Here is a 26,624-nt window from a genome sequence, read left to right as displayed (position 1 = left end):
ACTTTTCAAGCACTGTGACAACCTCCACAAGCAAAAGGTTGAAGAACTATAACATTTATGGCTCGCCAGCCATAAATTCACTGCAGAGCACATAAAAAATGCCATTCCCACAGGCTTATGGCAGAGATTCAGTATTGCAAACATCTGCATGTAAGCAGTAAAGCTAACCTCTGGTGTGCAGCACTCGACTGTTATCCACATATATTAACATTAGTGACAATCAAATGTGATTATCTGAGATAGCATTTTATCTGCCAACTACAGACTAATGGCTTCTAAAAACTCATTTGCCCCCTTCTTCATATGTTGTTTTTATATAACTCAAATCACATGCAGAAATTTGTGATTAGTGCAGCTCTGCTGTTATTTTTATTTTTATTTTTTGGTGGATAATGGGGTATGTATAAATTTTCAGTACTTAGATTGATTTTAGTGCTCCAGATAGAATAGGCTTTTAAAAGTTTGTTAAACAGCTGAGTAAATTTCAAAGCTTTATTACTTTACATTTGGAGACATTACTGGGAACCAGGAAAAAGGGGTAGATTCTGATATTGACAGAGAAGGTGTTTGATATAGCCGGTTGGTAGTTAATTTACAAGGTAATTGGTTGGATTGTACATATTATGCATCACATCTTAAGGTTTAAATTGCTGCCATTATTTCCTTTCTATTATTTAAACCAGGGTTTGGCAGAATTTTTATCTGTAGAGGGCTAGATAGTAACTATTTTAGGTTCTGTGGGTCATATGCTCTCTGTAGAAGCTATTCAACTCTGCCATTGTAGTAGAGTGACAACAGACAATTCGTTAACATGAGAGTGGCTGGGCTCCAATGAAACTTAATTTACAACAAAAGACAGTGGGACAACCCCTGATGCAAACATATACAGAGTTTTCAAATAGTTATTGTGAAGTTCATGAAAAAAACATGTTTAGAGCTTTTGGGAATAGACCTCTTATCTGGCTCCTACTCCATTTGATTCTTCCCAAAGTGGCTAGATCAAATTTTAAGTTAAAGTATAACATTTTAAATAAAAACATTTTCTTTATCCTAGTGCAATGATTCTTAATATTTATTTGATTTTAGTCAATCTAATTCATGTAGTACATTCCTAGTAACTGGCTTACTGCTGCAAAAATTTTCAAAAAAGAGAGGATCTAAGAAACACACTGGTCTGGTGACATTACTCTGAATTATTTTCTTTAAGTTCTCTTTTAAAATTCTGCCTTAGCATGAGCCCTATTGCATTTGAATAAGCAGACTTTCCGGTGGGCAGAAATATTTAGGCACCTAAAAAGCTGGAGCTTAGAACCAGAAGTCTTTCTTAGACATAATCCCAGCATCACCAGCCCAGTGCTTCCTCAGTCTCACATGGGACCCCTCCACTCTGTGAGAATGGACATATGCAGGAATTTGCAGATACCTCTCAGGTGAAGGTCACATTGCTGAATAGCAGAAAGGTCTCTGGTTTTGCAGTTTAAAAAGGATTATAGAGCTATGAGCAAGGTAAATATCTAAGAGTGTACCTTATAATACTTATTTTCCTATTGCTTTGGAGTTAATTTTTATGCCTCTCCAAACAGTACGTGGGACTACCAAATTTGCATTGCACTGTTACAGATGACTTATGCAGTTTGCAAAAATATGACCCAGGATAACAGCCCAAGCAAGTGGAGCCTATATAATTTATTCTTATTCCTTTTTTGCTACTTCGAGTTGGTTCCATCTTGTAATTTCCAGTGGTTGCCAAGATGCCTTCACAGGTGTAGCAACTGCTGACAGTTTCAAGTTAAGCCACTAGCACTCCTGACCCCTGCCTTTGCTGCTTGTCTTTGCAAAGGATTGTGCAGGAGTTGGGGACAAGGGAAAAACTGTGTGGGAGAGGCCTGTGACCTTTGTAGCCCTTTGTGGAATGCTTCATAAGACCAGGGCCAAATAGTTCTGATTTCTCTTATGCCACTGAGCACAAGGACAGAGCAGTGGAATATTGAGGGTGGAAGATACTGTGGGCCAGTGATTTTGAAAGTGTGATCCTCAGACTTGCAGCATCAGCCTCACTAGAAATGCAAATTCTCAGGCCCTGTGGCCAGCCTATTAAATTAGAGTCTTTGCAGGTGGGCCCAGGAATCTTTTAACAAGGCCTATTAAACCAGGCCATTCAAAAGGCCTCCGGATGATTATTATGCATAGTCAAGTTTGACAAGTTCTTTTGGAGTCACCATCCGGTCAGATCTGTCTAGTTTATTTTTACAGTTGCGGAAATTGAGGGCAGGTAACTTGCCCACCATGACACAGCTGGTCTAGGTCTCTGTTCAGTGATGGTGCCCATCTAGGTGGATTGCAGAGAAGCCAAGGGCTTTGGAAAGAGAGATGACTTGGGTCCGATGTCTGCCCACCAGCATTCATGCCACAGTGGGGAAATGCTGGGGTTAGAGGGAGAATGGAAGGGTTTGTGAGTGCGCACTCTCCTCCTGCCCTGGTACCCTGGGCAGCCTGTCTCCACGGGAAAAGCCTGGCGACCCTGCTCTGAACTTCCTCTTTTAAATAAACAGCTCCCTAGAGCATCCTTGGCTGAGCTTAGCAACAAGAGGGGAGGGAGCAAGGAGGGGCGGGAGGAGATGGGCTCCCTGTTATCATCATGTCAGTGCAATCACTGGGAATTACTGTTGAGGATTAAGAGTCACTTGGGGATAATTCAGCAAGGCTGCTGAGGGAAACACACATGCACACACACTCACACGTGTGTGTACACACACAACATAAACAGATTGCTGAAACTCATGGCAAAAGACAAACAGCATAGGAAAAAAAGGATGCGTGGAACGAGAAGGGCCTGCATTTTGAATAGGTGGTATCGGCTGCAGAATGATCTGTTTCCTAAACACTTTGGGCGAAGTTGTATACACAGTGTCTAGAGCAGAGCAGCTGCTTCCCCAGCTCTGTGCATTGCTCTGTTTCAGAGCTCCTAGCATCCCTCTCCTCCAGGCATCTGTTACCAAGAACACTTGAAGGTTCTGCCAAGAGAACTCAAATTGGCAATAGAATACTTGAAATTTAGAAAATGACACACATCCGTGCATGCGCGAGCACACACACACACACACACACACACACACACTTTTAAAAAGATACAGCAAGTCCCAGGGAAATGTCAGATTTTTCCCAATATCTAGGCACCTCTTCAAAAGGTCAAATACATTATCCATCTCTTGTGATTATCCTCAGACTTGACAAGAGAATTCAGCAAGCTAGTGCTTTGCTCCTCCCAGAGAGGTTTGGAACTTGCTTCTACTTTTTGACTTTGTGTCTCTGCATCGGTCCCTGGAAGGTTTGTTCTTGCCACGTGAGGTGAATGTCCAGCCTGATGGGCTTCTCACAAGCATGGTTAGAGGAGTCTGGAAGAACCTTGTGCTTTTCCAATGAACCCTGAAAGAGCTTAACAGACTGAAGCACTCTGAAATAGAGGAAATGATTCGTATGTGTTCACCGAGAAGCTTGGCAGAACATTCAAGTAAAAGGAGTGGCCTAGACCATTCTCATGGGGCCAGTCTAAGGTGAGAGAGCCTTCAACCCTCATGTGTCTCTCACTTCAGGTTGGTGGCAGGGACTTATTTCCATGCTGAAGAACCACTTGCCAACTTCCCCCCTGGCCAAGTCCTGGGCTTAAACATTGCTTATACCAGGAAGGGGTAGAAACAGCCCCAGGCTGTCCATGCAGGCATGGCTTGGGGTATTTGCATGTGCTTTTAATATCACTTTGAGCCAAACAGAAATGATTCTTTTGTGTGTGTGTTCCTTCTCCATTCTTCTTGCTTTCGGAAGACTTGGTAATCAAGAGGAGTCCGTGTACTCTGGTTTTCTATTTGTCCGGCACAGTGAGGCTGATTATTTTACTTCCTGGAGAGGAACAGTCACCACAGGGGATAAGGGACTTGGGAGAGGTGGGCTGAGGGGTAGGCTGAGGGGTCTTTCTTTCCCTATTCTAAGTTTCCCTGTTAGCCTAGAGCACTGCAGAATCCTTTTCCAGATGAACAAACACGGCAGCAGATGTGTCGGCACCAGTGTATTCTGGGATTATTTGGGTCTGTTTAAATTGGGCTTTACTTGCACCAAAGGATTTTGTAAAGTATTTTGGGTTTTTGGTCACAGAGAGATTTCCAGCCTCAGATTTGGAGAGGCTAAGAAATTAATTACCCTGTCCTAGAAGGTCGGTGGGTGTGCATGGCTTTGTATTGGGGAAGCTACTTCTTCAAGTCCAAATAAGCTAAAAGAACAAATCTCTCTTTTCTGATACCTACAGGGACTAGACCTTTCATGATCTTGATCTTCCCCTGTGGATTCTTCCTGGAATTTTTATAACATGGTCACTATTACTAAAGCTGATGACCCTCTCAGGTGCTGGGGGGTGGAGAGTGAAGCCATGTGGCCTCAGGGAGGGGACATCAGTCCTGTCTGCCTGTTGTGGAGGTACAGAGCCAGGGACCAGTTAGGCAGCTCCCTCATCTGCCAGAAGCAGCTTTCACAGCAAAACCACACCTGCTTTTGTGGTCTCAGACCCTGGCTTCATGTGGAAAGGTAGGGGGAAAAAATGGTTTTGTTTAGCATGTAGCACTAAAGATTCAGAGCACCTAAGGAGTCAGAAGCCCTTTGGTCTAAACCTGGTTTGATTATTCTCTGTCATCTGAGAGGATTCATTCAGCCTCTCTTCCTTTCTTCACATGAGTAGGCTGGATTAGAATAAGATGCCTTCTAAAAAAACAAAAATACATAGACACAGACAACAGAGGAAAAGAGGGCTGGGAGAGGTAGAAAAGGGTAAAGCAGGGGATACATGGTGACTGAAGGAGGCTTGATTTTGGTTGGCAAACACACAATGCAGTGTACAGAAGATGCATCATAGAATTGTACACTTGAAACCTATATAACTTTATTAAGCAATGCCACCCAATATATTCAGTAAAAAAGAATGAGGTGCTTTCTAAGTTTCTTCTAATGACAACACTGTTTGATTCTTTGACTCAACAGTAACCTGACCAAGTCAGCTATTCGTATTCTACCTCTTTTCTTAGGATCCTAAAGAGAGCTAAAGAAATAATTGATGGAGATTTATTTATAAGTATGACTTAACCTTAAAAATATATGCTTGTGTAACTTCCCTAAAAGGGCAACCCCATTGGCACCTTCCCTTCAGTCCTGATGAGGAACTAGAAAGATCTCAGTTCCTATGAAGTATAGCCCTTTACAGAATTGTGTTACATGTGATCATCACAGCCAGCCTGTGAAGCAACTGTGTGTTAGCCCCACATTTGGGGAATGATTAAGGAGTGATAAAGCTGAAATCTAAATATGGGTCTTTTGTCTCCCAATTTTACAGAATTCTGGTTATTATTCTCAGGGCTAATTCTAACTAATTACTGATTGTAAATCCTGGTTACTCTGTTGATTGGATGGGATTTCAGCACCTGCTATAGACTCTACTGTTGTATTTGAAAAATAAAATACGACCCAAGGAAAATTATGTACACTGAGAAGTGATTAATGAGATCAGTTCTTACTTAGTGTCTGCAAATATATATATATATTCCCAAACTTATAAATAAGCTTAAAAAATGACTCACCCTCCAGCCTTTTTATAAGCTGTATCTAGTCCGTTTCCCTTTTCCAAATATAAATCCCTAAAGGTTAAGAGTGCTGTTATTTTTAAGGCAATAAGGAACAGACAAAGTTAGCCTTTTCAGGTATTTTCATGTAGGCAGGGAAGCTCGCCAAGGGAGTGAGGATAAGATGGCTCGGTGCCCTTGGGCCTTCAGAAAACATCTCATGGGGATAAATGCTTTGATTCCCAGCAGTGCAGGAGGGAACAGATGTGAGGCTCTCCATGGTGCTTACCAGAAATATGTATGTACTGTGGGACAGAACAAGGTACTTTGAAGACTGGAGAATTCATTGGCCCTGTGACTGTTCACTTTATTGCTTTCTTCCTGTGCAAAATGTCTCCAGACCCAGAGGGAGAGGCACCAGCCAGACAGTGAGTCAAATGACAAGTTGACAAAATGGTTGTAATTCTAGAAGCTCAGTCCCATCCTAGTCTCTTTATGTAGGGGCAGGGATGGAGCCAAAATCTGAAACAGCTCCCAGGAGAGCAAGAAGATATTGTTACTAATGGTTGACTGACTCGAATTCTTCCCACACTTATTTATGCCAGATGTTGAAATAAACGACTGAATCACGTCTACATTCACACCTATACCTAGCAACGGCAAACTTATTAAGAGTCAGGTAGCCAAGCCTCATAATGTATTCTATATCCACCATGTGCAGGACAAACAGCTGGTGTCCTGGATGGCCTCCAATGACACCACAGCCACCTCTACTTCTTGTCCAGAGATTTAATGACACCAGGCACAAGACAGGACAGCAGAATTTGATGCCACCTTTGAGCCATGTACTTTCATTAGGGCAGACTTGTGCAGCTTTGGACATAGTATCTATTTGCGTTCATTCATTCATCTTCTAAGCAAATGGCTCCTGACCACCTGCTACCATCCATTATTGTACTAGGAGCTGGGGAGAGAGCACTGGCACATGGTTCTGCCTTCCAGTCTCTTACACTCTGGTGGAGGCTGTAGGCAAGAAAACAGGATTCTCAGACGTGAGTGACAAGTGCTGAGATATGCGTAAGCTTAGGTGCTTTGAGAGCATATGGGATGGATCAGCACTCTTGTGGCGGAGTGGGAGTTTCAGAAAGAAGTGGAATGGGGGTTTAGGTTAGGCTGAAGGATGAAAAGAGTTTAACCAAGTAAAATGTACATGGGGTTCAGAGCTAGGGAAGTGGAAGTTGCCACCAACCAAAGGAGTGTGAAGCCCTGGAGAAGAGAGGGAGGTTCTGAATAAACTAGTGGCTTCCTGAGTTGCCTGCCCCGTGGAGGGGGAATCCGCTTCCATCTACTCAGCTGTGTGCTGTCCTTGACTTTCATAATCCTTGGTATGTGCTGGTCACGTGTTGGCCTCTTTATTTATAAGATTCGCTTGTGACCCTGGCCTGGCGGCTTGCTTGGTTAGGGCATCTTCTAGATACACCAAGATTGTGGGATTGATCCTTGGTCAGGGCATGTACAAGAATCAACCGGTGAAAGCATGAAGAAGTGGAAGAATCAATTGATATTTCTCTCTTTCTCTCTTGCCTTTCCCTTCTCTCTAAAAATCAATGAATAAAATGGGAAAGATTTGCTTATTGCTTCCCACCCTGTTAAATACTGTTGACTCCATTTATAATTACGAAAACCGAGTCCTCCAGAGGTTACATAGCATGCTCACAGTTGCACAGTAAAGAGAACAACAGAGCCAGGTTTCAAACAAAATCAGTTTCAGAACACGAGTGCCTCAACATCACCATCTGGGGAGTGCCCAGAGCAGCGTGAAACTCATGGAACCTTTTCCTTAGTTTTGTATTGTCTGACTGTCTCTTTGTTCCTAAGTCCCTGCCAGCTCTTCGAGGATGAGGATTGGGGTTGCTCTTCAGGTCTCCCTGCCATGCCCATGACAGAGCAGGTGCACTCTACCTTCTCAATAAACACTTGCTAACTGAAGTGCAATTCTACCTCTTGTTCCCTTTCTATTCTTCTTGTAAATATTTAGAAGGAACTCAATAGTGACATTTGGACTCAGGCATTTTTTAATAGTACTTCTGAAACCGGGTAGATGACTGAGTAAAAGATGAACTGGGTGATGTATGAGAAATGTAGCTACTCTTAAGAAACCCTTGAAATCCTCATATGCTCCTTAGTTATACAAGTGGGAGGATGCTTGCTGGATAGGAGAGAGCATAGTATGCCATCAGGGAAGTAAAGTCAGGCTATGTCATGGGAAAAGTTTTACAAACTAGAGGAACAATTTAGAACTGCCTCTAAGATTTGGTAATGAAATAATTCACATCTCTTTAATTGATCTATTCATTTTCAATTTTGTCACTTTTTAATGGTGAGTACATTTTATATGAGAATTTGAAGGCAACATCTAAATGAATTGGTGGCACTGTTTCAGATATTTCTGATGCTCAGAGTATATAAGATCTTCAAGGGTATGGTCTTAGAATAGTCCTGGATTTGAGTCAGTATTTTTTTTACTAGTTAGGGGGAACAGGATAATAAATTGATAATTGGTTAATAAGGGGATCTTGGACAAGTGGAGCCAAGAAAGCAGAGTGGGAAGCTTGTGGGCTTTCTAATTTAATCTCCTATACCTACCACCTGTGGAAGTGTAGGTGCGTTATTCAGTCATATGGACTCAGGGTTTTCTTGTTTAAGTGAGGCTAAAACAGCTCACCTTTTAGAGTTTTTGAGTTTAGAAATAGCATATGAAGAACAACAACTCATTGCCCAACCTGTAGACGTTGATTTTGTGAGATTGATGCATGCCCATGTCCTTCTTCAAATTGTCCCTGTGTGGAATGTGCCTGATTGTGGCATGGTTTCAGTATAAGAGCTTGGACACTGAACTTGGACAGATGTGGATTCAAATCATGAGTTTACCACTGTTGCTATGATGTCTATAATTTATTTATTCTCTCTGTGCATCAGTTTTCTTCTCTATAAAATGGGAGTAATGATAGTATCCACCTAGTAGGGTTATTGTTGGGACTGAATGAGAGAAGCTGTTTAAAGCTCTTAGTATGGATTGGCACAAAATAAGTACTCAGTAGATGCTCATTATCAGCTACTTTTCTTGTTATTCAGGGGTTGCTTTACTAGGAAGTGTGTGTAGCAGGCTCTTCCCAATACGAGAGGGCTTGCTCTCTTCACTGAGGCTTGTTTTGCAAACACGTTTGCAGTTTAGTGTCTTTGGAAATGTGACAGAGCCACAATGTGGAGGACAGATGTGGGGGTGCAGGGGATGTGGGACAGCGAGGTGAGCGCGCTGATCTGCATAAGGGTTGCAGTCATGGGAGAGCTACCCAGCAGGGTAGTGCAAAAGTAGTCAAGAAGAGAGTCCCCTACATGCAGTGGGATGGGAGCCTTCAGAGAAGTGCTGGGCATTGATTTTTATTTCAGGGACCTAACAGCAGAGAGAAATAAGAAGGCACATTTTTGAAAAGGTGATTTCCTTAGAAGGTCCGCATCCTTAAGTAAACATGGAGAGAAAGTTTACAGAAGACGCGTAATAGGCATTTGGCTCTCAGTTCCAGGCATTGGTTTTCTAGCCCTTGCAGCGAATGATGCCTATACAGTGGTGGCTGTGACTTGGCCTCGAGTGGCCTGTGAACTGTGCAGCGTGGGCAACTAGTTTCTGCCTCACCAGGTTTATAACCTCTTTTTCTAGGTACATGCAGTCTAGACTGAAGGAAATGATTCAGACCTCTCCAGATGTAATGTTACACCTGGGACATGGATGTAGGAAGATGGTCAATAGCAAATGAGCAAAGGCAGAATTCTTCGGTTTTTTTAAACAGTCTTCTGCATTAGAAACCTGAATCTATATGCTAGGCCATCCGTAGAGTGATGTCCTTTCAAAAAGATTTCTGTTCATTCGCCCTCCCTCACATTTGTCCCTCTCATGTCCTCCCCACTTAAAACACATTGCCTCCTGACCACACCTGGAGTCATCTACAATCAAAGATTACTTCAACTGCTGAGAGTATCCCAAGCTCTTCTTTAAGATGATTTCATTCCACTTAGCAGTGTCCAGTACCTGCTGATCCCGCTGTCGTGTTTTCTCTGTTTAAGACGTTGCCTCAACAAAATCGGTTTCAGAGTTTTCCTTGCTTCCCCATGCTGAATTCCAGTCATAGTCAATGGCCCACTTGTGTGTAGTTCAAGAAGCAATTAAGGGCTCTTGCTTCAGACAAGCAAGGGAGGGGGTAGAGTGGAAAATGGTCATGATTCTGATGATTCCTCTGTGTAGCTGAACAGTTCTCAGATCTTTGGTACCCTGAGTCCATCTCTGTATCTGCCTTCTGCAGCCATGCCTGTCTGTCAGAGTGACTTGATGATGGTCAAGGATACACATGTCATAAGGTCAGAGCAGCTCAGTCTGACTTTAGGATTGAGATTAAATACAGTTGCAACAGCTGCACAGCTGGTCCACGGCGTGACAACGGTAGCACTGAAAATCACAAAGCGCAAACTCCTGAGACCTCCCAAGGAAGCCTGCCATCTCCACCGTCAGCCCTTTGTTTTATTCTGGGGGAATTTATTATAATTGGAATATGGCAGCCTCATCTTTCTAAGCATGTCTACATGCATTGTGTCTGTCTTTAGGGGGCAGGGTCTTTTATCTAACTGACACCACCCTGGGTCTAAAACGGGGCTGAAGACAGAAGCTGCTTCACTCTTCTTGATGTTTCTCAATACGTATCTGCTGTGTGGGGAGCAGTAAGCCAGGCCCTGGGGAGAGACAAGTCACTATATGTCCGTGGTTCCCAGAGTGGGGCCCCTGAACCAGCTACATCAGGACCTCTTGGGAATGTGTTCAAAATGCACATCTTTGGCCCAATCCTCAGATACTCTGGGGGTGAGACCCAGTGTATGTGTTTCAACAAGCCTTCCAGGGGATTTTCACACATGCTCGTGTTTGAGGAGCACCGGTTCACACTCCCCCTGGCCTTCTAGCACCTCCAGACTTTCTTCTGTGAACAGGAGACCTCAGGTATGAGTGAGACTAGAGAGCTGTGGACTGAGCTTCCATAGCCTCCCACCTGCCTCCTTTGGATGTTTTCTGGGTGCCCTGGCAACTCAAGTTGTTGAGTAGTTCCACAAGGTTGTATGGGTGTGATGTTGGACCGTTCTTGCCTTGAAGAGAATGTCTGCTTGCTTCTCCGCCGAGCATGCCTGTTGAGGCTGAGAAGGGCGCTGATTCTTACTCAAAATCAAAGCAGCTGCGGTGTGGTGAGAGGAGGTGTAGACATGGGAGGCTCGGGTCAAGGCACAGCCCTGCTGCAGCAGCTTTGGGACCCTGGGAAAATCCATTAACCTCAATAAACTCAAAGGGACCTGAGTTTCCCCATCTCAAAAACGGAGCTAATTATATGTGCCCTCGCTGTGCCATAGGACGTTCTGCTCCACTGAAGTGGAGGTAAAGATTGGATTTTCCCCAACTTGTTCCTGGATGAAGGTGCCCTACCAGCAAGAACCACAGCTCAGTAGGGACAAAGTACTTTGTTAATTACATACATAATTTACATATTGCACACACACCATAGGGTTCCTCTGTAGGGGTGGTAGAACACAGGGCTGAGTCATATCAACCTAACTGAGGCCTCATATCCACTGTGTGGCCAGACCCTGTGACAGTTGCTCAAGCAGCCCAGGCACAAGTAGCGGGAACCCCGAGCATGACCTACGCCAGGGTGTGATGACCACACAAAGGCAGGAACCTGAGCTGGGCCGGCCCAGTAGGGATCCAGAAGAAGAGAGGAGGCAAGCCTAGAAGGCTGCAGGAGAGAACAGCAACCCTGCCCCTGGTGATCATGGCCCAGTGATGGCCAGGCTCCAATCAGCGCTTTGGGCAGCCCCTCCCATGACAGAGCTACTAGCAAGGAGTGGATAGTAGAGGTACAGGTCTGAAGCAACCCCTGAAAGACTCCCCCCAAAAGGAAAAATGCTCTACTAAGTAGTACCTAAGTGTGTCTCAGTGCTGCCCGGCCCCCATCCCACCCCCAGCTTACAAACTGTAGCCGCCCAAGACTCTGCATGTGTGCCTGGTCCCCACAGCTCCTCTTCTGCTTAAACTCTGATGCTCTGCCACCGGTCAGGGCTGGAGCCTGTCCTCCACCCCAGCATTCTTCAGTGAGGTCCTGAGAGCTCTCCCCTTGGTGTCCTCACTCTGGCCTTGTTTATTGCTGTCTGCAGTCCCATTTCTACTTGTCTGGAGGTGCTGTGGGAACATTCACCCAATAATGAACATGACTGTTGGCTAGAGACACCCATCTCTATTTTCCATCTATCAGATGGGACTTCAGGATACTGAGCAGGGTGGCTTTATAAGGTTGTACAGGTTGTGTACTAGACAACCTGAGATAGTGTCCGCTGCAAGATAGTTTCTGTGTGTAGTGTGTAAACACGTCTGGCAGCCCTGAGTGCATGGATAAGTCCTGAGTTTGTCACACTTCTTTGTGTAGGTATTGTAACTCAGACGGACAAACTCAACTTTGTTCAGCTCCATGACTCCTTGCAAAGATTTGCTCCTGGGGTAAAAAGGAGAAAAGACTAAGTTAAGACAGATTGCATTTTTTAAGTCAACCAGGTCTGGCTAGAGATAATAATCACAACCATCACTCTCCTTCTCACTGCTACTAGTCACATTTATTGAGCACCTGTTACAGGCTGGGCACATAATACACAGTGGAGGGGCATCACAAGACTTGCTCTAACTGTAATGCAGGGGGTCTGTTTCCTCTTCCTAAACCCAAAGTGGCATGTCACACAGGGACAAAAACTATTTAGTCTGCCTTAGCACCTGCCTTTAAGGATGAAGGGTAGAGGCTCTTAAGCCTGCCTGCTGAGGACATTGAGGTCTGATGGAGAGTGTGTCCTCCTCCCATATTCCTGAGGTTCCCAGACATTCTCAGCTCACGGTGCCTTTGTGTCTCAGGAACTTTGTCACTCATACCAAGAGAAATACCTAGCAGTGTCATTTATTAATAGTTAGTTTCAAAGAACTGAATAGTAGTCGCTTCTATTGTCTTAACAGATGTAACTCTTACCCTGGAAATTTTCAAATATCCTACAGTTTGCTGTGAGTTTGTTGCAGCCCGAGGCTGAACCCTCACCCAAGGTCGAACCCTCACCTGAGGCCGAACTCTCTCCCGAGGCCAAGGACATGGAGCTTAGAACACCGAGAAGCACTTCTAGGAGTCTGCCACCTGTATAAAACTTTCCCCTGGAACAGTACAGTAAAATAATAAGAATTTTTATCCATTTCTATGGGAAGGAAGATAATTTTGGGAAGGAAGGTGTTTTTGATAAATTATAAGGAATTGATAGACATGTTTTGTTTTGTTTTTCCATGTAGGCATTTCAATATGAGTATCAATTTCAGGTCAAAGGACAGAGCTTCTGGCCAAGAATCTCTTTGGACCTATTTGCAGATATGCTGCCTGTGGTTTAGTTTTGAAACAATGATTTCTTCCTGGAGTAACAGAATGATTTCCCATATAGCATATCTGTTTCCTTGTCTGAATCAATCAGTGGACCTGGGGCTGCTACAGGGCAGGGTCCTGTACAGAGTAAGTGCTCAATTGCTCAATATGTGCATTTTTAAATTTCTGTAACTTCTTTATGGATAACTTGTAAATAAGGTATTTTTTTTTAAGTGTTCTCCCAAATAGCCATTACAAAGACTTTAATTTCTTAAGTCACCCTGACACACATAATGGCTTCAATTGGATCACTGTTTCTCATGTTGTAAGTTTTTTAATTGAATATAATTGACATGTAACACACATATATTATGTATATATATATATGTTTCATGAATACAACATAATGATTCAATATTTGTATACATTGCAAAATGATCACCACACTAAGTCTAGTTAACACCCAACACCACACAGTTATAATTTTTTCTTGTGATGAGAACTTTTAAAATCTACACTCTTAGCAACTTCCAAATATGCAGTGTAGTATTATTAATTATTGTCAGCATAGTGTACATTATATCCCCAGGATTTACTTATTTTATAACTGGAAGTTTTACCTTTGACTCCTTTTACCAATTTCACCTGCCCCTCATGTCACCCCACCTTATACTCCACACCCCCTTCCCCTGGCAACTGCCAGTTTATTATCTATATCTGTGACCTTGGTTTTTCTTCTTCTTCGTTTTAGATTCTACATATAAGAAAGCTCACACAGTATTTGTCTTTCTCTGTCTGATTTATTTCATTTAGTATAATGCCCTCAGGTACATCCATGTTGTAAATGGCAAGTTTTCCTTTTTTTTTTTTTTTTTTTTTTGGCTGAATAATATTCCATTTTGTATATGTATGATATTTTCTTTATCCACTTACCTATCAATAAATACTTGCGTTGTTTCTATATGTTGGCCATCATAAGTAATTCTGCAATGAACATGGAGATGCATATATCTTTTTGACTTAGAGTTTTTGTATTCTTCAGACAAATATCCTGAAGTGGGATTTCTGGATCATGAGCAACTTCCATACTGTTTTCCACAGTAGCTGTACTAATTTTTATTCTCACTAAGAGTGTGCAAAGGTTCTATTTTTGCCACATCTTCACCAACACATTATCTCTTGTCTTTTTGATAATAGCCATTCTAACGGGTATGAAGTGACAGCTCACTGTGGTTTTGATTTGAATTTCTTTGATGATTGGTGATGTTAAGCATCTTTTCGTATACCTTTTGGCTATCTATGTGTCTTCTTGAGAAAAATATCTATTCATATCTTCTGCCTACTATGGATAGTTCTAATTTCTCATTGGCTTCTCTAATGGATGTTGCTGCTGTCATTCTTTAGTCTAGTTTCTTTTAGGTTTTTGGTCAAAGGGTAGCATTAAATACATTCAGCAGTGCAGCTAAGGCTTAGGCATATCCTTACAAAGTGTCCCCAAGGAGAAGTGGGATCAAAGTGTGTTGGCATGACTGGGATGTCGTGGGATCTTTTGCCCCTCATGATCATAGCAAGCACACCCTTGCGGGTTTGTACCATTCTGTAGGTGGCATTGTTCTAGAATAGGAAGCCATTGGAACCTTAACACCATCCACGTGTTACGGTTCAGCTCAGTTATGAGTGATAAGGCAAAGTTTTGGTGGTAAGAAACTAAGAAACAGTATCTTACGTTCATTGACATGGACTGCGTGGTATTTTGGAAAAAGATGATTTTGATATCAGGGAATGCCTTTGGAAATTTAGCAAAGAATTTGGCAATTGTTGGCATTTGTGGTGGGAAAAAATTCAGCAACTCCAAAAAACCCAAACTGTTTTACTTTGAAAGTATGTCTACCACGGATTGCCTCCCCGGATCATGAAGAGGGCTAAAGCATAACCGCGTTCATGAAGGAAGTGGCGTGTGAAGGCAATATGCTCGTGTCCTGTTTAATGTTGACCTTGTTTAAAGTCAGATATCTGACAAATGGCGATGAGAGTTTCAGTTCTGGGGTTGTCTTGACTCTCTCCACAAGTCCATTGCGCTTTATCCACTAGGCCAATACCGTTGAACTCCCTTGGGCTGAGGCAAGTCAAGCCCCGCAATAGAAGCAGTGGTACTTTTGCTAGGTGGCTCCTGACGGTGAGAACTTTGCACCACTGAGCAATAACTGATCGCGCTCTGAGGAAGTGGGCCTGAACAACCTTTACTACCCATCCCACCCTGGGAGAGTCTGTGTGGCTGAGATGTGAGCTGTTAATAATCCCACAGGCTCATTGGGTGTCTTAGTTTTCAATAAAACCGGAGCAGAAAGGAAGCTTATTGTGACAAATAGTACACCTACTCATTCCCTCTGCCTTGCCTCACAATCAAACAAAATGTCTCTAACATAAGAATCTCAACAAACTGCTCAGAGGGGCCACTTACAGCCCAGAAGCAAAGGAAAAGAGACCATTTCCAGGCCTTAGCCAGTTGTAGTTCAGGGCAGACATTACTCAACTTCTTTTCTGCAGGGAGTTAAGAAAAGATGCATTTAACAGTGGCAAGAAGTGACTAGGAAGCCACACCTTTATAAAAGTCATCATTTGCTACAAAATCACCTTGAAACTGCCCAAATTTAAATTCCTGGAACTCACTTTCCCTGGAATTCCAGGGGGTTGGAGACACTGACTTTGACCACTTACCATTATTCCAATGCTTTTACTATGGTCCATGCCCTGTTCTGTGCTTTTGATGTACTAACTCATTTAATTCTCAAAACAATATTAAAATGCATGAGAAAGATACTGCTATTGTGATCTTTCAGTCCTTAGGGCCTTATGGTAACCTGATATCTATATCGATAATCTTGACCCTCCATTAGTTTCTGGGAATAGGGCTAGGCTTTATAAAACAAGAATTATTTGTAAGAAAATAAAAACAAGTAGCTGATGGTAACTTTTTTGTTAATCAAAATGTGCAAAGAAAAGACCCCGCCTTATTCTAAACTTCATTTGGGTTCTTGAAAGTTTCAATTTTGTTGTTGTTGAATGGTACACCTTTTAGTATAGATTTATTTGAAGGTCGTAGATATGAGTCACTCTTGGGGCAGATGACATCTCCATTCAGCACTTAAATTATAATCTGTCTGCTCTAAAGTTTCTTAGAGTGGCTTGGAACATGGAAATGTGAGTGGTTTTGTACCCATCACTGTGGATGTTACCCCATGTTCTAAAATCATTACATAAAAATATAAACTTACTGTTGTATTTCTTGTAGGCTTATCAATGCCAGTGTCCACTGAAGGGACTGAAAGAAGTGGGCATGATGCAGGTAATGATATTTTTTCATACAAAGGAAAGAAATGGAAATGTTTTGGCTTTCGTTCAGTAACGTATAATTTGCAGTGTTCTTCCCCTCATTTACAACCCTGTCCATGTATAAACAATAATTTGCTCTTACAAACATGTACTGTAGTTAGAGTTCTGTTGGGAGCAATTGGTGTTTTTTATCTGTGACATCATGAACATGAAAAAATAAATAAAAATATTCTCTAGGGGAATAAAAGAGTAGAAAGAATTGGAGAATCTGTCGAGAGGCTGTTTTGTATTTCTCTGTCTCTGAGTGTACTGTCCCCCACTCCCATTTCTCATCCTTCAAAACTCAGTACAGATGTCACCTATTGCAAAGCTTTGAAGATGTTATTGCTGTTTGGAGAATGGCATTTAGTAACACTGTTTTTTTTACATCTGAAATAATTTGCTGCTATAGTTAACAATGATCTTCCAGTTCTAAGATCTGAAAATGAATAAGCCTGGATTCCTTTGCCCAATGCAATGAATTGTGGGTTGTGACCTTTTTCTTTTCTATTCTTTTTTGAATCCAAGGGTATTCCAGTGGAGTCAAGGTTTGTCTATCTCTGAATGGTTTGAATTGGAAAAAAATCTGGTCCTGGTAACACTGCTTAGTTCCATGAGACACTAGCATAAGTATCTGGGTGAAAAGCATCAATATATCAAAATCATACTTCAGTTTAGTAAAAGTTGTAGTTACAGAGTGTTGTTTCAACAGAGGAGACCATTAGATTACTAATGGGGTATTTACAGAAAGAGCAAAGCACAGTGGAATCAGAATATATAAAGAGCTTATGTTCTTAAAGTCCAATTTATATCCAGTTTTTGTAATTTGCACTGTATTTCCCTGTAGGAACTGTATTATGCATGCTTTTGGTCTCCCAAGCTAGTTTATGAAAATCTATGTCAAGCATAATGTAGTACAATTTTTTTTGGGAAGAGCCCAGAATTAAGTACCGGATAGCCCTGGGTTTGAGTCTCGACTGTAGCACTTACTAGTTGTATGGCCCTGGGCAGGTCACTGAACCTTTCTAAACTTTGGCTTAGTCATATACAAAATTCACATGTCGAAACCCAGTGTTTGATGCAGTTTGCTGGGTGAACAAATAAATAAGCATGCGTTTTATTTCTGTGGAAAAAATTTATCCAAAGGACGAGGGACCCCTACAACCTTTGCAGTCTTGTGGAGATTTCGTGCCAGCATCTATAGAAATTGAGACTTCATGGCCATTTATATGGCCTTGCAGTCTTCCTCTGAAGGACCCAGTGGCTGGATGTCCAGCTGCAGTAGCTTCGGAGGCAAGGCCACAGCTTTGTAAACACTGGTCCAGGCTGCTGTACTGGCAGTGGGCACATCGTCGGGCTTGGTGGCCATTTGCATGTTTGGCTCAGGTACAAGTTAGATGTTTGCAAATAAAGGAGTGTGTGTGTATACTCTGTGACATGTAACAAAAGATACAAAAAAATATTTTATTAGAAAGTATATTAAATATAGCTACATTGTTATTGGCCCAAAGGAGATAAGCCTTTAAAATAATGAGGAGGAAAAGAAAAATGACATACTTTAAAAAAATGAAATGCCTAGTGTTACTCCCAGCAGGGAGCAAAATGATACAAGGTATTTCAGACTTTGAGGCATTTGTGCTCTGATATGGGGACTGGAGAGAAAGAGAGAGAGAGAGACACACAGAGACAGAGACAGAGAGAGAGAGAGAGAGAGAGAGAGAGTGTGTGTGTGTGTGTGTTTTCTTTTTTAACATGACCCCTATTTTTCTAATTATAGTCAGTTCTCAAAGAGACATGGGTAGGAGCAGTTTTTAAATCTATCTTTTCTTCCAGTGGGCGTACCTTCTGAAAAATCCCTAAAATTTCAAGAGAAGCTTTTCTTCTTTTTTTTCTTAAGCAATTGCTGTTTTTTGAGCTCCAAGGGCTGACAGCTGTTCTAGTTTTGCTTGGGGACTTTTTCACATTGTGGATTAATCAATGTTATGAACTGGGTCCGTGGGGTTTTGGGAATGTAATTGGTTTCAGATGACACTTTGCTAGTCAATCTGTGAAACAGCCGAATGTTGACACAGCTGAACAATTCCAGCTGTTTCCACTCGCCCCTTCCTCTTTCCTTGGACACTATATCCTTTGCCTTTATTTTTCTCTGCCCTCTCTCATTGTGACTTTGCTAAACTAATTTGTTATCCTTTCTGAAATTTCCTTTTGCTTTTCTCTCCTTGGGGATACCATGGCTCCCCATTTTTTTATAGCCCCCACCCAATTTTCTTTAGCAAATTTTTTTTTCTTGGCTTCCGTAGTTTTTAAGGAAATCATAGTTTTACCATTTAAGTTCCCTTTTATTTGTGGCAATCAGAAGTTAATTTATTTAAGGGCACACAACAAATTTGGGCTTTACACAAGTGCTTGGATTCTGTGAATATTTGGTTTCACAACTGCTTGATTAATGTTTTTTTAAAAACATTACCAGAGGCATTCTGTTGACTAAACAATACAAGCTCTTAGCTTCATGCAATACATAGCTGTGTTTGCTACAGTATATCCCTCTGAAACAGTGAGAAAAAGAGATTCAGGTGTCAGTATTGCTGCTAGAAAGATATGATTACAAGGAAGGAATTAAAAAAAAAAACCTTGAATTATGTAGAGTATATAAAAGTTTATATACTGTCAGGGGAATGGTTTGTAAATTGCTTTCAGTGGTTTTCATTATCAGACTAATTTCTCTTTGTATTTTCAAGAGTACTTGTTTCTGCATCTTACCCAATGCAAGAAAGGTTTTAACTGCTTGTGTGCCTAATAAAATTTTGCTGTTTTATTGCGTGAGAGGCTACAGATCTAGAACTAAATGAGCAAAACCAAAGAATAGGACTGTGCGGATAGATACATGCATTATTGTATAATAGTGATTCCCAAAACAAGGACTGAGGCTTTTGATGTGAGTAAAGTAATCCCATTCTTCCCAGGATGGTCTGTACTAAGTGATGGCTCAGATCTATTGGACAATTGGGCAGTCAGTCACCTACCCTGCCTTGCCTGTGCAGACTTACATGAACAACACAATGAAATATTCTGAAGTCAGAGTGAAGACTGCGATGTCAGCGAACATGGAACAATTGAACAATCATGGTGAGAAGTTAGCAAATAAATATAATTGACATAGTGAATTTTCCTAGCTGTTCCCTCCCATTATGATTGTTAATGAACATGATATCAGAGGAGACAGTCTCAGGGGTGAAGACTATCTTAGAAACAGGAAACAGTGGGTAGATATATGATGTCATTTCTCTGAACGGAGAGCTCTAAACAGGACAGGCCATTAGGCATTGGTTAGGGTGATCCAGTTAAACTCTTTTACTGAACCGTGTGTGTAGTGAAACTTCTGGATATTTCTAACAATGAAATACTCAGCTGTCTTGGGCAAGTGTGCTAAAAAGAGGCAGAAGAACATTTGAGTGAACAAAGCATGTGGAAAAAATAACTCAAATTGCACTTGAAGATGAGCAGCCAGAATTATAGGTGATAACGCAGTGCTTGAGTTTATAAATCATTGCAGGTAGTTCTCTGCACACTGACCAAAATGTGGTCACAGTCATAAAGGGAGACCAAAACTGGATGTAATCATGGACAGTGCTGGAATCAAAATTAAAAGGATGTCTCTGGCCATTTATAATTTACCATTGAACCAATACACCTCAAGAACAACCAGACAAAACCAAGGAAGGTCCTAAGAGGGGTACAGCAGCTAAGGGATTTGAGATATTCCACATGAGGGCAAACAGATATACCCAGTACCCTTTATTTAGAAAGTTAAGATGGATGGGGTAAACATCTGCAAGACCACAGAGGTTAGGAAGTATGGACCTAGATGGTCCACAAACATGGCAGCCATGTGTGTGTTGAGTGTGGCCCCATAGTGTGCTAAATAAGAACCCTGAGGCTTCAGTCCTTGCCCCGCCATTTATTTGTCTGACCACAGGCATTCCACCTGAATGATGACACTATTGTTAATTTGTGAAACATCCTGGAGCCTTAAAGACATTGTTGACTTGATTGCCTTTTGGACTCATTCTCCATGCTTCATGTAGTGGGAACACTGAGTGGTCCTTTTTTAGTCTCTGTGGGCGGAGACTGGGAGGAGTGATTAACAAGCTCAGGGCAAACAGTGAGGCAGCATTAGGTATGAGGGAACAAGGGCTAGAATGGGGCACTTGAGGGATGCTTATTATTCCCAAGTGGGCTTGCATCTTAGAAATTCTAGAATTCTATTTCTGTGCTGGGAAAGGGAGCGGGCGGATTGTGCATTACTTTTTTTGCTGCCTGATGACAGCGAAAGCATAGAAGCCCAAGCTCAGATAATGGTGGTCATTCAGGCATCGTACAGCCTTCTTCAAACTATCCATGATGAGCGCAGAGAGTGGTTTTTATAACTTGGACCATTGACATCAGAGGAATTTGTGGAAGCTCATTAAAATGACACTTCCCTGGGCTCTGCAGCAGACCTGCAGTCCCTCGGTGACCTTCACATACTCTCAAGTTCACACTAGGATTTTAGGCTATGTGGGACTGGGTTAAGCCCAAGTGTAATGGGATGGAGCTCACCAGTCTAATATAAATCCAGTAAGAATGGACCATGTAGATGTGCCCTTTGTAATCCAAGGTATTGCAAAAATAAAGAGCTCTTCAAATATTTGGTTCTGGGAAGGTAGAGACTAAAATGATCTGGACTATCTTCTAAAGTAGAAGCTGTAGCTCCGATGAATTATAGTTGTTCTTCTGAGTGATTTGATGTGAGTTGGTACCTTCACTTCAGCATGTGATTGCATAATTGTACACGGCACCTCCTCGAGGCAGAGGGCTAATTGTGTAATGTGTCCTAAAGGCCCTATCACTCTGTCCTCTAATTATGGTTTATAAAATGGACTGTGTTGACCTTTGACATCACAGCTACCTTAGAGGTTGACTCCAGAATGTTATGGCTGGAAGGGGCTTGAGACTTTATCTGGAGCTAACTCTACCAAAGCCTTGTTTGGAAGTGAGTGGGAGGCTAGCACCGTGGAATGATGTGCCCAAGGCTTCACAGAAACATAGTTCAGGACAGGGCTAGAACTTGGCTTTCCTAGTGTTTTTCATTGTTAATAGCGAGGCCGAAGGTGCTCTTACTTTATTCTGCCAAAACTCACTCATTTTTCTCAGGAAACCTGATTTAGAACAACTTGGGATTTTTAAGTTGAAAACCTGTTGTTTCATGTTCTTACTTTTTTATAATTACAAAAGTTAATACTTATTGATCACATACCATATGCCAGGTGTTGGGGACCCTCGACCTGCAGAGATTCCCTGGTGTCGCAGATGAAATGAAGACTTCCCAGGCAGCTTGTGCTAGGGGAGAGAAGGCCAGCAAATATCTGAGAGACAGATGCCTGGGTTACCTTTCTCCAAGGTCTTTTATTGAGTACAGTAAGCTTAAGGGCATATAGCACCCACATAAAGCTCATCAACCAATGTTAAACAGTGCTGATTACAGAAAACAGATATTCTTCAGCGATAACAATTGAAGGAACATTGAAATCTCCCTCAGTTCAGGGTGTGTTGGACACAAAGACTTCAGATGGCCGTAAAACAGGGAGGGTGAGTTCATTTTGAGTTAAAGTTAAAACCTCTGCTGCTGGTATGATAAAGTGATGAAGCGAGGTAAAAGAGCACGGCAAGCTTCAAAGGACATAAAGCATTTTCTCATGGCCCGATTCCCACCGGGGCCCATTGGCTATAGCATCGAGGCATGTATGCACCCAGCTTTCCTGGTTTTCCAGTCAGGTCTTATAGGCTTTGTTTCCTTCACCTGGCCTGTGCAGGACTCAAGTATTGACACTTTCCCAGGGAGACCCCAACAACCAGGAAGTGTGCTAAACACTTTATATGCATTAACAATCTAATCCTTTCTGCAGACGTCTGCAATAAATATCCCATTTTAAAGATGGGGAGGATGAGGCTTTAGAAACTTATAAGAACATTTCCAAGGAGCTACAACTACTAGATAGGAGACCAAAGATTTCAAATAGGCCTGTCTGATTCTAGGATATTATTTTACATTTTATTAGACTGTTAGTTGATCATGTTGATGTACACAAATTCCTTTCATATAGATACAATGTCAGGTAACCTTATCTGAATTACTCTTACATTTAAATAATAGAAGACGAAGTCTAGGCAACACTTACTCTGCACCAGGTTCTAGATTACGTAACTTTTTGCTTTATCAATTTACGTTGGTAGAATGTAAATACTCTGGCATTTTCTCTCTGGGTAGTAGCTATCTTCTATGTGCCAGATAGGAAAGCTGTTTGGACACTGAGTGTATAAATTACTATATATATTTATTTATATTTATATTTATATTTATGTAAATGCAAATGCTGCCCAGGGATTCCTTGTCTTTGCTCTTCTAAGAGGTGTAGTCACAAACACCACGCCTCTTTCCAGGCTATTGCCTCTGCCTGAAACACCCTCCATGATTGAGAAGTCGGCTGGCCTGACTACTCCTGTTTTTCAATGCTTGGCTTAAGGGTCCCTCCTCTGAGACCTCTTCCCTGACTCCATCTAGGCTGTGAGGGTCCCTCCTCTCTGCTCACTGCTCTGTGCTGACCTTAGCTTCCACACTGTGCTTGGTTATAATTTTTTATCTGTTCAACAAGACCTGATTTTCAGGGTTCCCAGAGGCCTCTCCAGGGAAATACCAATCCAGAGAAATGCTCCTTTCTGGCCAAGGGAGAAGAATGAATACCCTTTTTCCTTTCATTAGCATCTGGGCCACTTGCTTGGCGTTTGGAGACTGGGACCTTCATCATTACTGGCCCAGAGCCACTGCATGGCACTTCTGGAGCTCATCACCTAAGTGGGAAGAGAGGGAATACTCTCAGAATGGAAAAGGGGCTACTTAGTAAGCTCCAAATGAAATGCAGAATCAACAGTGCAGTGCTGTAAGAAGGGGAAGGTAGCTGAGAACAGGAGGGTTTGGGAAGGAGGACCTGTGCTGGATCTTGAGGAAAGGGCTAAAAAGGAGACAAGAAGTGGGAAGTGTGGCCCAAGGCCGTCTCCTCGGTTCTGCAGGTTATGCGGCAAAAGCCCTACGTGTGGGCATGAGCCTTTGTCCTTGGAAGGCATGGCATTTCCCCTGTGCTCCTTCAGGCATAAGGAGCTAAGAGGACCTGGTGAAGAGGTACAGTGCCCCTAGGGGTGCTGGTGCTGGCTTCACCTCTGGCATTTCTATTCAACTCATAAATGCTTATTGAGAGCTTACTATATGCAACGCGCTGTTACAGTGATGCATGAAACCCTACTCTGCAGGCTCCTTCTGCCCAGCAACCAAAGCAGTTTTTTTAAACCCTTGCAATTAGCAAAAAGCTATGTACGTCTGAATAATTGTCAATATACCTAGGGATCAATAAGTCATAAAGGGCTTTAGGGCTTATGCATGAGAAACTTCAAAGTCTGGAAATTATACTTTAGAATGAGGGGTGAGGCCAGAAGTTTATGACCCTGTGCCATCAACACCCGCTAATACCACCCATGCCTCGCCTCAGTACACAACAGATGCATTGTCTACCTGCACCAGCATCAGCCGGAGAGCAGCACTTCCTGCCCTGCCCTTTAATGCCAAATTCCAGGGGGAAAGAAAGCAGCTCCTCTCTTACAAGGACTGTGGATACCTGCTTTTAGAGTCAGGCTGGATATTGTAAATTGTCTTTGATGCCAAATTCTATTTATTTTTGCTTGTTTTAATAAACAGAATGAGGTTATGTGTGACCACTGACACATCCCTAGCTACTTTTCCCATTGTGTCCTTTGGGTGAGAAAGCAGAATCTTCAGTGACAGGGTCCGCAGTTTCACTGAGCAGCTGAAGGTGGTCTATGGCCAAGAAATATGTTATCAATACAGATGGGATCTCCTCACTTCATCCCCTGCTGTGGGCCTCAGGGGCTCCCTCACTCCCTCTGCCCTGAAGTATAGGGGAAGGCCCTTGTCAGGTGCCTGCTATTAGGCTGTGTTGTCATGGCAACCACCTGGGACCAGGCCAGGGAGAAGCTGGCCCCTACAGTGCATTGACTAAGCTGGAGCAGAATGGGGAGGAAAAGGTGAGCCAGGAGGACATTTGAAACAGGAGTCTGAATGTCACAGGACCAGGGTACATGATTATCAGGTGCTTAATTTTACGTATTGTGAGGCCGGGTCCGTGGTGGGAAAGCTTGGGAAATGGGAAATCTGTGTCTCTCTGTAGGAAGTGAGTTTACATCTCACTTACCCAGTATTTACTGAGTACCTCTCTGGAACCACACCCTGCACGAGGTGATGAGGATCAGTCAGATAATATGGACACCTCTCTGCCTTCAGGGAACTAATCATTGGGTGGCATTTACCAGAAAGGTAGTGTTTTTTTTTCAAGTGTGAAACTGTGTTTTGATGTACCTTATACATTTTATGGATTATTTTATTGCAAGTAACCAAATCCCCTTTTCTTGATTAAAGCTTTTGGCTGCCAGAATTGGAGCTTTGAATCTACTTTATTTTTTCTCCTCGATACCATCTGTGTTTGTCCCTGCTTTTAGACTGATCCCTATTTAGAGACAGAATAGGTAAGGAAAGTTGAGAAGAAGAATCTTTTATTGCAGCCCATAAACGTCAGGAAATCCTGGGCTCTAATTTCATCTTTAGAGGAAAGCTTCTGTTGATATCAGTCACAATAGTGTATCTCAAAGCAGATTTTGAATGTAGGAAGATATCTATAAACCTCTGTTCCTCCAGAAACATGTGTAATTGCTTATATGATGGTTTTATAATAAGTAGGTGCATTTGAATACCTCTTTGTAAGCAGAGAAAATAAAGTGAGCTATCCTTCAGAGTGACAATTAAGTATCATTATTTACAGTTGAGTAAACATCACTCACAGGAACCCAGTGGCTATCTTCTGAGATCATCTGCCGATGGCTCCGATGGCTTGCATTTTTGTGTTCTTTCAGTAGCCATGGATCTTGGATGTCTTGACTTTATTAAAACAACTGGAAATTATATTTCTCTTTTCCTCCTGCTGCCAAGATGGAGGCGTCCCCTGAGGTTCAGTCACTGGTTTTCTTGTCTTCTCTCTGCTCTCTCTCTAGAGGACCAATCCATCCTCACTGTAATAACATTTATCAGTCCACTGGAAAAGAAAGGATGTAACCGATAAGACATTTGGAAGGAAGATGTGGCAGTAACTGTATAATATTGAGGGATACTTAAGGAAAAAGTCAAGGAGGAGCTCTCCTCAATTTCAACATTGGTTACATCTAAGGAAATGCTTTAATCACCATAAGTTAACCTCATCTTCCTCCTGCATGGAGCCTCCCTGTACTACAGCTATTTCTTGAACTCGTCTTTTGTGTTGGGTGTTGTGCTTCAGGAGCTTGGAATATATAAAGGAAAACGAGATACAGCCTTTGCCCTTGCCTAGCATTATTCGGGCAACACCAAGTAGTGATGATACGGTGTATTTTATCTGGTTGAAATACCAAATGATAGGCCCTGGAAGTGGGGACAAGGTGCCCCTGAATTCCCTGTCTCTGTCAATGTTGTTCTCATTCTTCTGCTCACCCCAGCACCAAGCACTGGTTATCAGTATTCTTGTCCTCTCTTCCCCAGCTTACCCTCTGGTATTCAGTTAGTCTGTAACCTCCCTGACATTCTTCAGGTCATCTCCCTGGCTTCCTTCTGCCACTGCCTGGAGCTAGGTGCTTCCTATCTCCTACCTGTATGGTTTTCCTTGCTTCCTAAGCTGATTTCTTTGATCCTGAAATGACTCCCTTCAAATCTAAATCAAAGACCCTATAGCAAGATTAAAGTTCTTTAAAAACAATTCCTCCCTCCTGAGCTTTCAGCTCCTGCACATCACTCATTCTGCAAATGGTTAAGATGTGCTTTTTGTCACCAAAATCTACCATGGCTTTGGGGACGAATGCTAAACCTTAGCCTGAGCTTGTCCAGTCTGGCCACACCCTGCCTTTCTGATTTATCTCTACTCTCTGAACATGACCTTCCATCCAATGCTTTTTCCTCACAGTCTCACATCAAGCCTTGTATGATCTCCTCTCTCCCTTTGCTCTTTTCTGCTCCCTACGAGGGCATCTCGATGTCCCACCATGGCCT

The sequence above is a fragment of the Furipterus horrens genome, unplaced genomic scaffold (genome assembly GCF_987537825.1).
Source record: "Furipterus horrens unplaced genomic scaffold, mFurHor1.1.pri manual_scaffold_3, whole genome shotgun sequence".
Classification (NCBI taxonomy): Eukaryota; Metazoa; Chordata; class Mammalia; order Chiroptera; family Furipteridae; genus Furipterus; species Furipterus horrens.
This window is presented reverse-complemented; position numbering follows the sequence as displayed.